Genomic DNA, 16450 nt, shown 5'->3' on the forward strand with positions numbered 1-16450 from the left:
CTATCTAAAAAGGGGGGAAAGGAGCTCGAGAGAGACACAGCTGTAGCCATTAGAACAACTCTGCCAATTAAAGAAATCTCAAAAGCATATCAGCACTATGCTTCCAAAAGGCCAGAGTTGGCCAGACCAGAAAACAAGCACAACTCTATTAGACCAGGGGATCCTCAGCCTCCGGAAAACAGGTAAATCTGTTGTGTCCCTCTGCACAGAGAGATACAATTAACAGGGCTGCAAAGTAAGTGATATGGCCTCATTACCAGCCGTCAGGCTGTCCTGAGGGGTCCCCCCTTTCAAAGCTGGGGGGGAGATTACCAATTACTATGCCAAATTAAGCCTTGATTATTCCCCGAGAGACACCTGTTAATTGGGCTCCTACATTACATAACACTTCTGCACATTAATAATTGAGTTGCAAGGGCTTGATTTTCTCCTCGTCAATGTGATTTATTTCTCCCTCTCCTCGTTTCAAGTTGTGTCATCTTCAAAACTGAGGCTGCAGGAGCCAGAGAGAGAGAGAGAGCTACTGTGATCTGTGATTCTGAATCCAATGAGAAGGCTTTAGGTCAGATTCATGGGGCGTCATAGAATGGTGTGTGTTTGTGTGGAGTGTGTGTTGGGGTGTGTAGGTCATAAAACTAAAATGGGGGTCATGAGAAAGGTGGAAGTGCTCTTAAAGGGGTGAGAACATAGAGGGTGATGGTGTACACTTGACTAAGCAGCAGAAGTAGGGGCTAGGAAAGCAGATGGAGGGAAGCACCGGCACTGGATAAGACAGAACTAAATGAGAGCATAGCATAATGATGCCTACCTATATAAACACTGCCATGAAGCCCATTACACTGTGTGCTAATCCAAAAAGTAATTAATGAGAAGGCGAGAAGTCACTGTCCACATGACTCATGTGACATCCCATCTAGGTGGCTTTGTGGTTGTTTTGATCAAACCCTTATGCTACAGCATATTCATTTCTGGGTTCTTACATTCTGCACATCCCAGCTCTAGAAGCAGCCATTTCCCCAAGGATCCTTTCATCTCTTATTGGAGAAGAGAAGTAAAGATCTGAGGAAGATGGCTCAAACGGTTAAGTACTTGTCACACAAGCATAAGGACCTGAACACATGTGGAGCCAGAAGCATTAATGCACATTCATAATTTCAGTCCTGCTGCGCAAGATGGAGGGAGAGACGGAAGGCTGCCTGGGAGTTCTGCACTGGTGTTTAAAGCAGTGAACAGCAAGAGATCCTGCCTCAAACAAGGTGGTAGTCAAGGACTGACACCAAAGTTGTCCTCTGATCTCCATCCATGTGTCCTCAGCCACACACGTGGTCACACATATATGCATAGATACACGCACACTTACACACACACAGAGAGAGAGAGAGAGAGAGAGAGAGAGAGAGAGAGAGAGAGAGAGAGAGAGAGAGAGAGAGAGAGATTTAAAAAATGAAGCAAAGATCTGGAAGCTAGGTATTTTCATCACATGAGAATATTTTGCTTAGAAATCTTCCCGGCTGAAAGATCAAGAAGATGTGGGTATACACTAATCCACAGATGCTGTATGTCCATACATACCTTCATATTTACACATACCAGTCTGTGTTAAGATAAATCTGGGTTACAGTGGCATCTCTCTACCACAACCACGTGGGCCATTCTAACTTCCTTGCCTTGCCTTTCTGTTACCACTCATCCTAACAGTAGCAAATCTCCGTCGAATGTGTTTTGAGTAACCTCTTTGGAGTGACAGTCACTAGATCAGAGCCAGCCCATTTGCTCATTTGCATGGGCTTTGGAACATCCCAGTAATGCCTGGGCTTCATGCCCCATGTCCATCTCACAGAAACATTTGCCGTGATGGCACTGCCAAGAGCATCAGAGACCAAAGGGTCCAGGCACTTCCTCGTTACCCGACATCAAGCAGCTTTGTGCATCTCATTGGCACATTAAAACAAAACAAAACAAAATCCATACATCACTTCCAAAGCTCCAGATGAAAGTTAAAATTAGCCAGGTAGTACCAGGCCAAATAAAGAATTTGGCCCAAGATGAGTGAGTGAGTGGGAACTGGTATTGCTTTTTAAAATCTGAAACCCCAAAACAGCTAAAGGAGCAAGAAACTGAAGTCAAAACAAACCCGGCAATGCTGCCCAAAAAGGGCAATGGAGAGAACAAAGAGGTGGAGAAAGGAACTCAGCAGCATCAAATGGAGTTGCTATTCTCAGGAAGGATCTCGGAGACCAGATGGCAAAGGCAGTAATTCATCTCTTCACATATTCCTGCAATACTGAATGTTCCAAAATCATACATGGATTGGGGATGGATACAGAGGCAGCAGACATGCTCTCTGTCTTCTCCCCCTTGCCTCCTTCTCCAGCTAGGTTGCAGGGAAAATGGACAGATGTACATCGTCTAACCTATCTGCTTCCAGAAGCCGTGTACTCTGGAGGGGTTTTGAACATCAAACCTGAGACATCTTCAAGGACTTCCCAGGCTTGCTGCTGAGTCTCTGTGAAGAGGTAAGACCCAAGTACAGATCTATTGTGTAGGAAGGTATGTAAGCAGCAAATCAGGCTAGTGGCTCTACCTCGCCTCTGACCAGCCAGGCGGAATGGGGGCTGTCTCCTAGCTGGGGTGCTGAAACTTCATAAAGCTCTGGGCTTTTCTTTCAAACCCCACCCCTCAAACAACATGAGATAGTTGTAAAAAAAAAAGAAAAAAGAAAAAAAAAAAGGAGGTATGCACAATTTTTCCTTGGATCTGTTGCTTCTCAGCTGTGTGAAACACAGGCAGGCTTCTAACTTGTGGTGACCTCATGTTTTATCAGGACACACAGGCAGGGAGCAAGTCCTTCTGGAAACTGCCCTTCAGAGTAATCAAAACAGATAGGGCTACCAGCCAGATCAGAAAGAGCCCGACCAATTCCACATCTTACAAGTGACACATGAAGTTCACCCATTGTTCCTAGGAACTCTCTATGTAACCAAAGATGTGCTTTTGGGCTTTCTAGGTACCTGGCCCTATCTCAAACCACAGAGGTCATAGGGCCATTGAACTTAATTGGTAATATCAAGGAACCTTATTTTCTTGAATTGTATCATTCTTCACCTTTTTCTAAAGAATCTAAGAAGACCCCTTTCTTTCTCTGTACTAAAGATTCACTCTAAAACTCATTATGCTTTGGGCTCAAATAAATCTTATGCCTAATGGACACTTGAATCTACCCTTTTCTCTCAAACTTCTCCTTTTTCCCTAGTCTCTGTCGGTCTAACCCAGTACTGAGCCAAAGGTGTGGACACCTGCCCTATAATATTAATAGGGAAGTAAAATGAACTTGGATGTCAGAGAGTAAGGTGTCTACCTGGCACCAAAGAGCCTTCCAACATAAAAGAGTCAGAAGGGACAAAGTTTCCATGTAGACAGTGAGGAAGAAGTCAGGAGAGTCGGCATTCAGACAAGACACAAACCAAAGACTGGCAGCTGATGCTTGGAAAGTCCTCTTTGCTGGTAGAGGAAGACACACATATCTTGGACGGGGCCCTGACAGCATACTATGCTGTCAAGCATGACTCCCGGATGCAGCACTGATGGTACAGTTCAGATTTCTCAACAAGGGAGGTAAGAGAGCTGGGCTAGAACTTTGAGATGGACCAGCAGTGATTTGGGTACTGGCTGTACCTCTTGATCTGCCTAAGCTATGTTTCTTCATTCATAAGACAGAGTTAAGATGGGGTCAGCTTGTATGGGGAGGCTCAAAGTCACAAGGTGGAAAACCTCAAATGTCCATCATCAGATGAACCAACAAACAAATGTGGTCTACATAGACAATGGAAGTTTTCAACCTTAAAAGGGAAATAAAATAATCTAGAGAGATGGTTCCATAGTTAAAAATACTTTCTACTCTCCCAGAGGCCTAGAGTTCGCTTCCTAGAGCCCATGTCACAAGGGTCATGAGTGTCTGTGACTCCAGCTCCTAAGGATCTGAAGCCTTCTTCTGGTTTCTGCTAGCACCAGCACAGAGGCACAGGCACACACACACACACTCCTTGTATGTGCACAAGAGAGCCAGAGAGGGGGAGAAAGAAACATACACATAAATTAACAAGTATCTATTGAAAGAAAATAGAGGCTGGGGAGAGGGCACAGGGAATAAAGTGTTGGCTGCTTAAGCGAAGACCCAAGTTCAGACCCCAGCACCTGGTTGTGGTGATGCACACCTATAACCACAGCACTGCTCAGGAGGGGCAGCAGGATGCCTGCAGCTCATGTGGGAGTCAGTCCAACCAAAATAACTGGCTCTTGATTAAATGAGAGACCCTGTCTCAAAAATTAGGATGGGGAGCAATAGAAGAAGATATCTAATGTACACCTCTGGACATGCATAGAAGACCCAGGCTGCACACATGTGTACACACACATACAAACACACATGCATAAACCACATATAAAATTAAATAAAAGTGAAATCAGTACTGCTGCGTGGTATCATATGGATGAGTCTTGAGGATGTTAAACTAAGAGAAATAAACCAGGTACAAGAAAAAAAAAACAATTTAATGTATAGGAAGTCCTGAGAGTGGCCAACACAGTGAGATCAAAAGTGAAACTGTGTGTCAAGGCTGGGCAGGAGGTTATAGGCAGTTAGTGTAGAATGGGCATCAAGTTTCAGTTTGGGCAGATGTAATAGTTCTGACGAAGGTGTTTGGTGGAGAGGGTGACACAATTCTGAAGCACATAATATCACAGAAAATGGTTAAAGTGGTGAATTTTATGTTCTCTATGTTTTAGCACAGTAAAAAAAAATTAAAGTAGTCAAGAATTCCAAAATGTAAGTAATACAATCAAAAATAAAGAGAACAATATTTGCTAGGGAATCTTTAAACACGGACCATGTTGCGATGACTCCCCCTCGGCACTTGGGATGAATGCCATAGAACAGAGTTCATTCGCTTGTCTTCATAGCAATCTTTTGGAGAAAAGAGGAGCTAGGGTGCAGGTACACCTCCCATTTATGGAGGTACAGGGGAAAAGAGAGAGCATCAGAACATAGACCACTGCAAGGCAGAACTTGCTGCCCAGACATAGGGTGTGAGGTCCTCAGGCAGCCACAGCCATCCGTGCCTTCAGCATCTGCTACGCCTAGTTGAAATTACATTCTTCCCATGTGGCTTGTATCCAAGCCCCAGGAGGACTGGGCATCCAATCACCACACAGATGGGAAAACCATAATGCAATATTCTTTCCGGATCTCTCCAGTGGTTCAGTCCAGGCCTTGTTATGATAGTCCAAATCTTCCCGACACTGTCCCTGTCCCTTAGTCTTCATGCCATTTTGTCTGTGGGTCTTTAATAAGCAACTTAATCCTCAAAATCTTTTGAACATGGCCAGCCAGCTGAAATGATGTCCAAGTGGCCTAAGGGCACAGCTAGTGTGTTAGTAAAGAGGGCATCTGGAGCATTAACAACCCAATTAGGTGGACTGTGGAGTAAGCTCGGTACAATTGCATGGTGTGTAGACATGCATGAACATGAGTCTGAAGAGAGAGGGAGAGGCATGAGACTGTATCTGTAATCCTAGTTCTGAGGAGATGGAGACAAGATCCCTGGCATTTACTGGCCAGCCAGGCTCACTTATGTAGCAAAGTCTAAGCCAAAGAGACACCTCATGGTTTGGCCTACACACATGAACACACACACACACACACACACACACGTACACACACATACTCACACACACACATACCACACACACACCACACAATACACACACATGCTGACACACGCACATACTTACACACACACATACCACACACACACACATCACACAATACACACATACTCACATACACACATTCACATACACACACATACACCCCCATACATAAACACTACACACATACACACACCATAAACACATGACACACATACACATATATATACCACACACACACACACATACATGCATGTACTCCCTCTCTCACACACACACACCATACACACACATACACATGACACATACACACATACATGTACACAGATGCATATAGGCACATAGTGAATATCTATGTAGAGTCTCCATCCCTCAGGGCATTGTCAATTTTAAATATTATTCCCGAGGGTAGAATAAGATAGATAACATGAAAAGTGAAGCCATGCTAAACTCTGAGGTCTGGAAATGCAAGACTTTATCCATGCTTATTCTTCTTGTGTGACAGCCATATACTCCTAATGGCTCAATAAACCTTGGGTTCGACTACTTAGAGGAAGGCTCGGGATGGGGGGAGACGGGGAGGAGCCTCTTCCAACAGTGTCCACCAGAGGCAACAAAGGAATAGGTTCCTCCACTCTGACTAATTATCTAACAAATCATCTTGGGAAGGGGATGCCAGTTTCCTGGCATTAACCTAGTTTGTGCAGGAGAAGTGGGGTGGGGGAGCCAGAGTGATTTGATACGACGAAAGCTTCTGTTTTCTCTTGCCAGCCACAGGAGGCAAGAGAACCCTGCAAATATTTATGACAGCTAGCTCATCTTTGTACTGGGCAAATTATGTTTTGACTCAATAACTCAGAACAATTCATACCTGTCCACCAATTTAGCGTTGCCTTCCAGGCCGAATGGAAAGACTTAGAGCAGGGAGGCCGTGCTCAGGGCCTAGAACACTCGTTTAGCGCTGTGCTATAGTTAGCTGTGAGGAGCCCCTTCTGCTGCACCGTAAGCATTCACACCTTTATGCCTCGTTTTCCCGATGCGATCATAAACTCCTTCAGGGCAAGGCCTAGTCCTGATGATGACTTATTTTATACTCCACTGTCCCATCCCAATGCCTCGTCCATAATTAGAGTGAGGCATGGGGTGACTGACAGATAAGCATCTATGTCCGTGGAAACACTCACCCATTGTCTAGTTTAAAGAGGCCATTTGTCTGTCATGGCAAAAAGCTCACTTCAGGGTTTCTAACCAAGGTTCCTGACCAGTCAGCATTTATAGGTCATTTGACACATTATATAATATGCTGAAATCAACTCAGTTATAATTTTCAGCACAGCTTGCCCCTTAACCGTAGGCTTCTCTTGCAAAGACTAGCAGCACTCCCAGCACACACAAGGCTGTCCTTCTGGATGGAAGATGCTGGGCTACTGCAACCATCACTGGTGACTTACCAAGGTTTTGGTCCTAGCAATGGTTTTAAAAGAAATAACACAGTAAATGTGGAAAGAGCTGGGGCTGGACAGCACCAGCATCACCAACCACAGCCGACCTTGTATACCGATAAAGATTGGTTTCAAGTGAACATAGTAAAGGTAGGGTATGTATGTGAGGAGGTGAGAACGCTGTTTCTGCCAGTGATGATGGCTGTGGGCTGGCAGTGACCGTCACTCCCCTGAGTGCCACAATGCACAGGTGAGAACAGAAAGACCACTCCTGCCCTCTGAGGTCACTCCAAGAACGATGACACCTTCTTTACTTTTCTTGCTGTTTTGTTGGTTATGTGAAGACATTGAACATTTTCTCTTAATCTCCTAGCACATATTCATGGTACATGATCATGGTTTTCATAGACATTTTACTCTAGTATATCATGGACTTTGACTGTAATCAGACCCATATTCATCCTTTCTCCTCATCCACTAGTCACTTTTCCCTTCCTGGCCAGCTTACTTCTACTTTCTTTATGTTCTTTTACTTTAATTTTTTATGCAATATATTTTAGTCATATTTTTTCCCTCTGTCAGGTCCTTCCCATTTCCTTATCCACCCAACTTCATGATCTTTCTCTCTCCAAAAAAAAAAAGCAACAAAATATTAAAATCAAAACACAAAAAGCAATGGACATATGTAATACACATATTATATATAGTGTGTTTTATATAATGTATAAATATATATTTCTTCACTTAATTACATTTACTTTGTGTGTGAGTATATATGTAAATGCCACAGTGTTATGTGTGGAGGTCTGAGGCCAACTTGCAGGAACTGATCTCTTTTTTCACCATGTGGGTTTCAGGGATTGAAATTGGATCTTTAGACTTGGCAGCATGGACATTTAGCCACTGACTCATCTCTCTAGCCTCCAATACTCCTGATTTGCTTTCTCTAGCCGTTGCAGTTCTCAGACTCTCAGTAAAGAACAGACACTTGGGTTGTGGCCCTTTATAGCAAAAACTGAAACTATCAATAAAGTTACCCGAGGTCATATCAAACAGTAAGTGGCAGAGGAGGAATTAGTTATCAGAGTACGAGATGAAAGTTCTCCAGCATGACATCACACTAGAGATGTCAAACCATGGGGGAGGAAAGCAGGCCCAAAAGAAGATGTGGGATTTGAGAGCTGCTGGGCCAGCAGGTGGGAGATGCTCAGAATAGCACAGGATAATGGAATTCAAAACAAAGGGGTGGGAGCACCATGTCTGTGCTGCTGGATAACAGATGGAAAAGTGGCACGGTAGGTCCTCAGGGCCCCCCACACATACTAATTGATGGCGATGACTTCAAAAGAGCAAACAAAAATTGGAAAAGACAGAAGAAAGAGTTAAATGCACATGAGGAGAGACAGGGGCCAGCCAGGGAAGAGATGCTGACGGATCTGGGTCATGGAAGCCACAGAAAGATTCTAACACAGTGTTATCACTTAGCTTCCCTAGCTCTCTAGGTAACACGCATCCTGATCTTTGAAAACGTCACCACTGAGGATGAATATGAGTTTTCATAAATCTTGAAAATAATTCCCTGACTTTGGTGCACATACAAATTATCTTATATCCTTTGTTTGGGTCCTAATGCTGTGTTCTTATCCATCATGATATTTCTATGGTGCACTTGTCCAATTGGAGCATGAGGGAAAATAAAATTTTAAGTGAGTCAGAGGAAATGTAAGTGGAGTTTTGGCTGCTAGCTCCTAATTCACGGGTAACAAAATGCATATTTCATAATCTCCAATGAGTTGAAATAACTCCAAAATCACAGACCATGGGCTCCAGGACAAGAGACAATTCTGGTTAGTTCAATTATGGAGGAAGGTGAAGGTTTTGATCAGTCAAGGTAGAGTCTTTCTATAAACTAAGTAACTTCACTAAAAATACAACAAATAAAAACATATTTTATTTCCTGAAAACATTTGATTGGCATTGTATTTCTAGTGTCTGGAGCAGGTCTAGTGCCTCTGGAGAGTGAGGACCTCATGTCAAGTAAGACCCAATAGCAAAGGTGGCTCCCTTCATCATGGAAGGTGCATCATGAATGAGCATTCAACCTACGCTGGCTCAGTGAGAATGAACTACGTGAGTACACAGAGGAAAACAGACGGAATGCAAGGTGACACTGGATAGGGTACAATAAGACCCTAGGATTACCCTAGTTCCAGAAGTTCCTGCCCCCTTGGTCTTTTCTATGAACTAATAATATATTTCTCTTATTCTTAGGTCAGTTTGAGTGGTTGTATGTGATTTACATCCAAGGTATCTCTGCTTACCATATTGTTCTCTGGGAATGGGAATCCACAAAGTCAGGTATCATGAATAAAATAAGTGGAAAAGGACATAAGGTACCACCAAGTTTAAAATATGTTATACTACCCCATTAACCACTCTTTAGGACAACCTGGTCCCAGTGTTTGTGATCAGACAATTTTGGGGGAATATACAAGTACCCCCATACCTACACATGGCCTGAATGTCATAAGGAGAAGATTATCCCTGCATTTGTATCAAAAAGAGAGAAGTCAGACATATTGGTTAAAACCAAAGTGGTTACATCCAAGTCAGCCTTTATCTGATTAATATAAAAGAGTAAGGTAAACACCTGGATAGAGGGTACCATTGGGAAACATTGTATAGTACTCTATTGGTTTTGTGTATTTATGACCTGCTGAGAAACTGTGAAGGAAAAGCTAGCCAGGGTTACTGAGGGGAAGTCACGGTGGTTATGACTCAAGATGGCTGCAATCATGTTAAACTGAAACCTATACAAGTGCCTATATCATCATCATTAAAAGAGGTGAGACCAAATTCACCAGTCCATGTCTGAATATCTTCACTGTATATGGAATGTGTGAAATATATATCATATAAACATATTTTCTCCTTACCCAGAGAATTCTACAGGAGTGGAATAAGGAATCTTGCAGTAGCTCAGCATCCGTTTGAAATGCCCTTGCCTCCTTCATATCAGTTTGCTGGACAGTCCATGTCTGTCACTGTAGATCTGTGATCTAGTAGCGCCTGCAGCTTACTTCAGGAAATTTTAAAGACAATAACCTCTAATCTTTTTTTAAAATAATATCTTCTATTTTGAAATTATAATATGATAATATTATTTCCTTTTCTTCCTTCCAAACCTTTCCATACTCCCCTCGTTATTCTCTTTCAAATTAATTTTCTTTCTCATGTACATGTATATATGTACAATTTGAAGACTAATCTCTAATTTTAAACAAAAATAAGGCAAATTACTATTTCTCAGAACATACTCTTTAGAAACTCGGTGTAACTATTTTTCTAAGTCTCACCTCTTTTCCCTTATAAAACAGAGCACTGTAAAACAGGAACAGATAACTCCCCCTCTCACTTACTTTCTCTCTCTCTCTCTCTCTCTCTCTCTCTCTCTCTCTCTCTCTCTCTCTCTCTCTCTCTCTCTCTCTCTCTGTGTGTGTGTGTTGTACAGGAACGTAGCTGCATATAGAAGCCAGAGGTCACTGTTCAGTGTTTTCCTCTAAGTTATTTTCTGAAGCAAGGCTGTCACTGACCTGATCTCACAGACACCACTGGCCGGCTAGCAAGTCCCAGGGATCATCCCATCTGTGCTGTCCAGCTCCCCAGCGGCCCTGGGCTAAGCAGTCATTCCCTACCACACCCATGCACACGGCTGCTGAGATCTAGACTGTGTCCTCTCATTTGTACAGCAAATCCTTCACCTACCATTCTGCCACCTCACCCCACCAAACTCCAGCTCTGAAAGTTTTGAGTTAAGCCACAGAAAGACGTTACCTGAACAAAGAATCCCTTTTGAGATACAATAATGTTCATATCGGAACACGGCGGAGTAGTCATCAGTAGGGAATACAATGCAATATTTGATGAAGTGAGGTAATTATCATTTATGAATGAGGAAGCTCAGTGTTTTCTTAAATTACTCAAATTAAACCTCAAATAAATATTTGAAGTTCTCCATCTAATTCTGCTACAATGAAAAATTGAATCTCATTACCTCTGGATTTACATTGACTCTAATTCCTAAGATTATATTTTAGAAAGGAGGAAGGAACATTTCTCACCGGGGAAAAATGGATTGAAGTTTTTAATGTAAAACAATGTGAATTACATGTTACAAACAAACTGCTATCCTAAAAGTTTCCTGAAAATTTCTAAGAAAATGCTCCAGCCAAATATTTATATAGCACATAGATAAAAATTTGTAAAATAAGTATCAATAGTTAAAAAACAATTGTTATATGCCTATAATAGCAGATAAGGCTGCCACACTTTAAGCAGACCTATTATATAAACTAGAGGATATTATTCACTTCAAATAATTCCTGACTCTAAAATGTCACTCAGTATAGTATCTATGTGATAATGAGTTCCCCAGTGTTTCCTACCTTCCATTTAATTCAGTGTCTACACATTGCCACATATAACAACTGTCTTAAGCAAGGCATCAAACTCCTTTGTCAGTCAATATGCCCAGAGAGGGAAAAAGCAGATCAGTACATATGTGTGGCTTCGCCCCCTGAAAAGCATGCTGAAAGTTGTTATCAAAATAAGTCATTTGGCTGGGATGTAGCTTAGTACTGGAGTTCTCCCTCCCTCCTTCCCTCCTTCCCTCCTTCCTTCTCTCTCTCTTCTCTCTGTGTGTAGGTGCATGTGTATATATGTATGTGTGTGTGTGTGTGCGAGAGAGAGAGAGAGAGAGAGAGAGAGAGAGAGAGAGAGAGAGAGAGAGAGAGAGAAAGAGAGAGAGAGAGGGAGAGAGAGAGAGAGTGTGTGTGTGTGTGTGTGTGAGAGAGAGAGAGAGAGAGAGGGAGAGAGAGAGGGAGAGTGTGTGTGTGTGTGTGTGTGTGTGTGTATTGCATGCAGCTAAGTGTAGAAATTTGAATGACTATGCCTTATAGGAGTATAAATGAAGGTCAGAGCTAGACATTTGTGTTTTGCTCTGTTGTTCTTGGCCTTATTACCTCAGACAATGTCTCTCACTGAACCAGAAACTCTCTGTCAGCTAGGCCAGCCAGTGAGCATTGTGCATCTGCCTGCTTCTGCCTCACCTCACACCAGCATGCCCAGTCACATCTACTTTTTTATGAGGGTGCTGAGAATTCTAATTCAGGTCCTCATGCTTGAGGAATTAACATTTTTATCCACTGACCTACCTTCTCTGCATCCCAGCCACAACTTTTTCTATACCCAATCTCCTGTGCATAGCTTCATAGCCTTGTAGTCATGGTCCCTACAAGCTTTGATCTAAAGCTTGGAACTCAAACCAAAAAAAAAAAAAAAAAAAAAAAAAAGCACATAGACTGGAGTTCTCAATGTTTGGGTCAAGACTCCTTTGGGGTTTGAAAGACCCTTTCACAGGGGTCACCTAAGACCATAGATATTTGGTCTTAAAGAAAACACAGATATTTACTCTACAGTCCATAACAGTAGCAAAATTATAGTTATGAAGTAGCGATGAAAATAACTTTATGGTTGGAGTCACCACAACATGAGGAACTGTATTAAAGGGTCACAGCATTGGGAATTTTGAGAAACACTCACATAGACAAAAATGATGTTTCAGCAAAAACAGCAGGAAATGTTACTTGGTTTTGCTACAAAAAGTAGAAAAGATTCACAAAGACTAAATGCCCATCTCCAGTGTGGACTGGTTATTCCCTTATTTGACTAATATAGTTATTAACTATATTTTGAACACTTCAATGACCTTTTAATAGAATTTCCTTTAAGGAAATAAAGCAAATTAGATGATTATATAGGAAAGTACGTTTGCTTTCATATCAGCCTATATCTCAGTCCTAGGGCCCCAGAGGAGATGCATCAGCCTCTTAGGATCTCTGAGAAGTCTTTTAGTTAAGAGGCAGGTTCAATCCCAAAGTTACAAGACACAATTAATTATACAAGTCTCTATTCTATCTTTTTTAACAATGTCCAGTAAAATCCAATGAAAACAGGTGCCTTCTAAAATATTACTTATCTGAAAGTTATATTATTTTTCATACTCAGTATGATCTTCCCTGATTTAATATCAAGCCTGCCCATGTCAGATTTTTGTGTTGTTGGTGGTTTCTTTGATGGCTTGGCTGTATTTTTAAAAATTTGCCAGTGTCTTGCTAAGTAGCCCTGGCTGTTCTGCTATGCACTATATAGCCATTGTATCCCAGAGCCATGAAGATCACCCTGCCTCAGCCTCTCAAGGGCTTGGATTTCAGGTGTGTATACACCTTGGCTGCTCATGAATTTTAATGTCTCAGTATGGGCATCCTTGTTTCATACTTCTATCAGTGGGACCATGTAGCTCTGGCTTATGCAAAACCCATTGTGCCAGTGAGTGAAAAAAACCTGTTAGTATGGTTCCAATTGTGCCTGTGGTTACCACCGCTCCATTAGTGGGACACAGACCAGACCTATTCAATCAACATGCTCCATCTCAATGATGGATGCATCAGATGCTCATGTACCCAGTTGACCTTGGCACAATGCATGGTAGCCCTGGAACTTCATTTACATAACTTCATAATAGAGTTGCTGAGAAGCTATGGTGTAAGTCCTGCTGAATAAGTTACTATGATGTGGAAAAATAAAAACTGCAAAATCAACACAGAGAAAAACACAGCCACAGTGTGGAGGCATGTGGGAACTTCTGAGTCACCATGGTTCAGTGGGAATTAAGGTTTAAATATGAAATGTCCTCACAGGCTCATGTGTCTGAAACTTGGTCCCTAGATGGTGGCAGTGTTTCTGGAGGAAAGAGAACCTTTGGAAGATGTGGCATTGCTAGAGCAAGTGGGTCTCTGGATGCTGGGCCTTGAGATAATAGCCTTGTCCTACTGTCTGCTTCCAGTTCCTCCAGGATACGAGCAGTCCCAGCTCTATACCCTCAGTGCCTTATAGGCACCTGCCTGCATGCCGCTCCTGCCAGGGGGACTGTGCCTTCTTGAACCAAGAGCCAGAATAAACACTCCCCACTTAAGTTTTTCTTTCTCAGGGATTTGGCCACAGGGACACACACACACACACACACACACACACACACACACACACACACACACATTTATGATACAGTATGGTAACAGTTTCTGGTAGATGGGGGAGGGAGAAACAAAAAAAATGGAAAACAGAAAGTGTATAGAGGATCAGTGGAAAGGGAAGAAAGTAAGATAGTTTGGAATTGACACAAGCCAGGCATTTTTGGATTTCCTTTCCCATCCATAACCAAAACACAATTTCCATTTGATAAGGCAGGCCAGCTCCCTTTCCTCTCTCCATAATGGAATTTGGATGTGAACAGTAGATATAATCTCCATAATTAATCTGCACCAACTCCAAATGCTGTCTAATCTCTTAAATGTTTTGTCAAGATAAATAGGATAGAAAATTGATTCGCATCCCAGCCTCTTCTCTAATTGAACAGAAACTGAAGAATGGCACGATGGATGGGATATTGACAGTATGGCATAGCAGCAGCAAAAGGCTGGATTATTCAATGGGAGCAAAAGGCTCAGTGGAGAGCAGAGCATCATGGTCCGCAAACAACAGAAGTTCACTCCCTGGATCTGAGAACCAAATGCTGAGAGTTTCTTTTCGTATCTCTGTACCTGAACAGTGACAGTGATAGCTCATATTGTCAACTTGACAGGATCTACAATTACCTAAGGGACAAGCTTTTGAGCATGCCTGTGGTGGAATTTCTAGGTTATGTTAAAGGAGATGGAATGACCACTTCAAATTTAGGTGGCACCGGCTGAGGCTGAGGTTCTAGACTAAATTAAAAGGAGAACATGGACTGAACAGCAGCATTCCTCTCTCTCTTTCTCTACTGTGCATGCGCTGTGACCAGCTACCCCAAGCTCCTGTGACCAGGATTTCCCACCACATGCTCTGAGACTGTGAGCCAAAATATACCTTCCCTTAAGTGGTTTCTTATCTGGTATTTGGTAACTGCAATAAGAAGGAGAAGAGCACAGAACAAATATGTGCTCCCATTCCAAGAAGAAATGAAACTCAACACAAAGCAGCATGCAAGTCATCTTCCTTCTGTCACTGGCAACCTGAGAAGGGTTATGTAAACTATGAGTGACAGAAGATGAGATGGGCCATATGAGTAGCTGATACTTGTTTGGCATCAAAGGATTGTTGGATGGCAACAGTGGTGGTGGTGGTGGTCATGATGTTGATGACAGCTGAGACAGTGTTGATGCCAGGGTTTGCTGTGAATGTATAAGGAGGGAGGGAGGAACAGAGGGAAGGAAAGAGGGATGGAGGGAGGGAAGGAGGAGAATATTCTGGTAGAGAGAGAAATGGCATTTCAGCTGGGCTTTGGTTAGAGGGAAACACATTCCAGAGGGAGAAAATGGTAGGAAGAAAGTTGTCCAGATGAAAGCCCAGGGAGGTAGACACCAAGTGGTTTGCTATCTTTACATATGAATAAATAGCTTAAGTGGCAGTGACCCTTTAGTACTGTGGTTCTCAACTTGTGGGGTCATGATCCCAAAACAACTACCAGAAAACAGATACTTACATGATTCCTTAACAGTAGCAAAATTATGGGTATAAAGTAGCAATGAAAATAATTTCAGGGTTGAGGGTCACAACATGAGGAACTGTGTTAAAGAGTTGCAGCATTAGGAGGGGTGAGAAGCATTGCCATAGGGGGATCCAGAAGACAGTACAGGTTGTTTCAATACTTGAACTGCAGGTTGACAGACTACAGTAACTGAGTTTTAGGAAGGAATCATCCATCAGTGATGGATTAGGAAGAGTGGATTGAACGGAGAGGCCAAGTTGAGAACTCAGTTGGTTAGCACAGGACTTTAAGGATTTGGGGTAGAAAATGGATGGAAGTTTATTGAAAAATTCACATCTGCTCTACAGTGTTTGAGAGGCTTGAATTAAAGCCAGAACCCAGGGGATGGGGAAGAAGCTCATTTGTTAAACTGCTTGCCACACAAGTCTTAGGATCAGAGTTCAGGCATCAGAACTCAGGTAAAACTGTCTGGCATGGAGACATGCATTTGTAAGCCCTGTGCTGAGAAAGCAGGAATCCCAAAGATTCCCAGACAGCCAGACCAACTCACTTGGGGAGTTGTAGGCCAGTGAGAGAACTTATCTCAATAAACAATGTGGATAGAGCCTAAGGAAAGATACCTGAGGTTGTCTGGCTTACACACACAGACACACAGACACACACAGACACACAGACACACACACACACACACACACACACACACACACACACACAC

The sequence above is a fragment of the Peromyscus maniculatus genome, chromosome 8 (genome assembly GCF_049852395.1).
Source record: "Peromyscus maniculatus bairdii isolate BWxNUB_F1_BW_parent chromosome 8, HU_Pman_BW_mat_3.1, whole genome shotgun sequence".
Classification (NCBI taxonomy): Eukaryota; Metazoa; Chordata; class Mammalia; order Rodentia; family Cricetidae; genus Peromyscus; species Peromyscus maniculatus.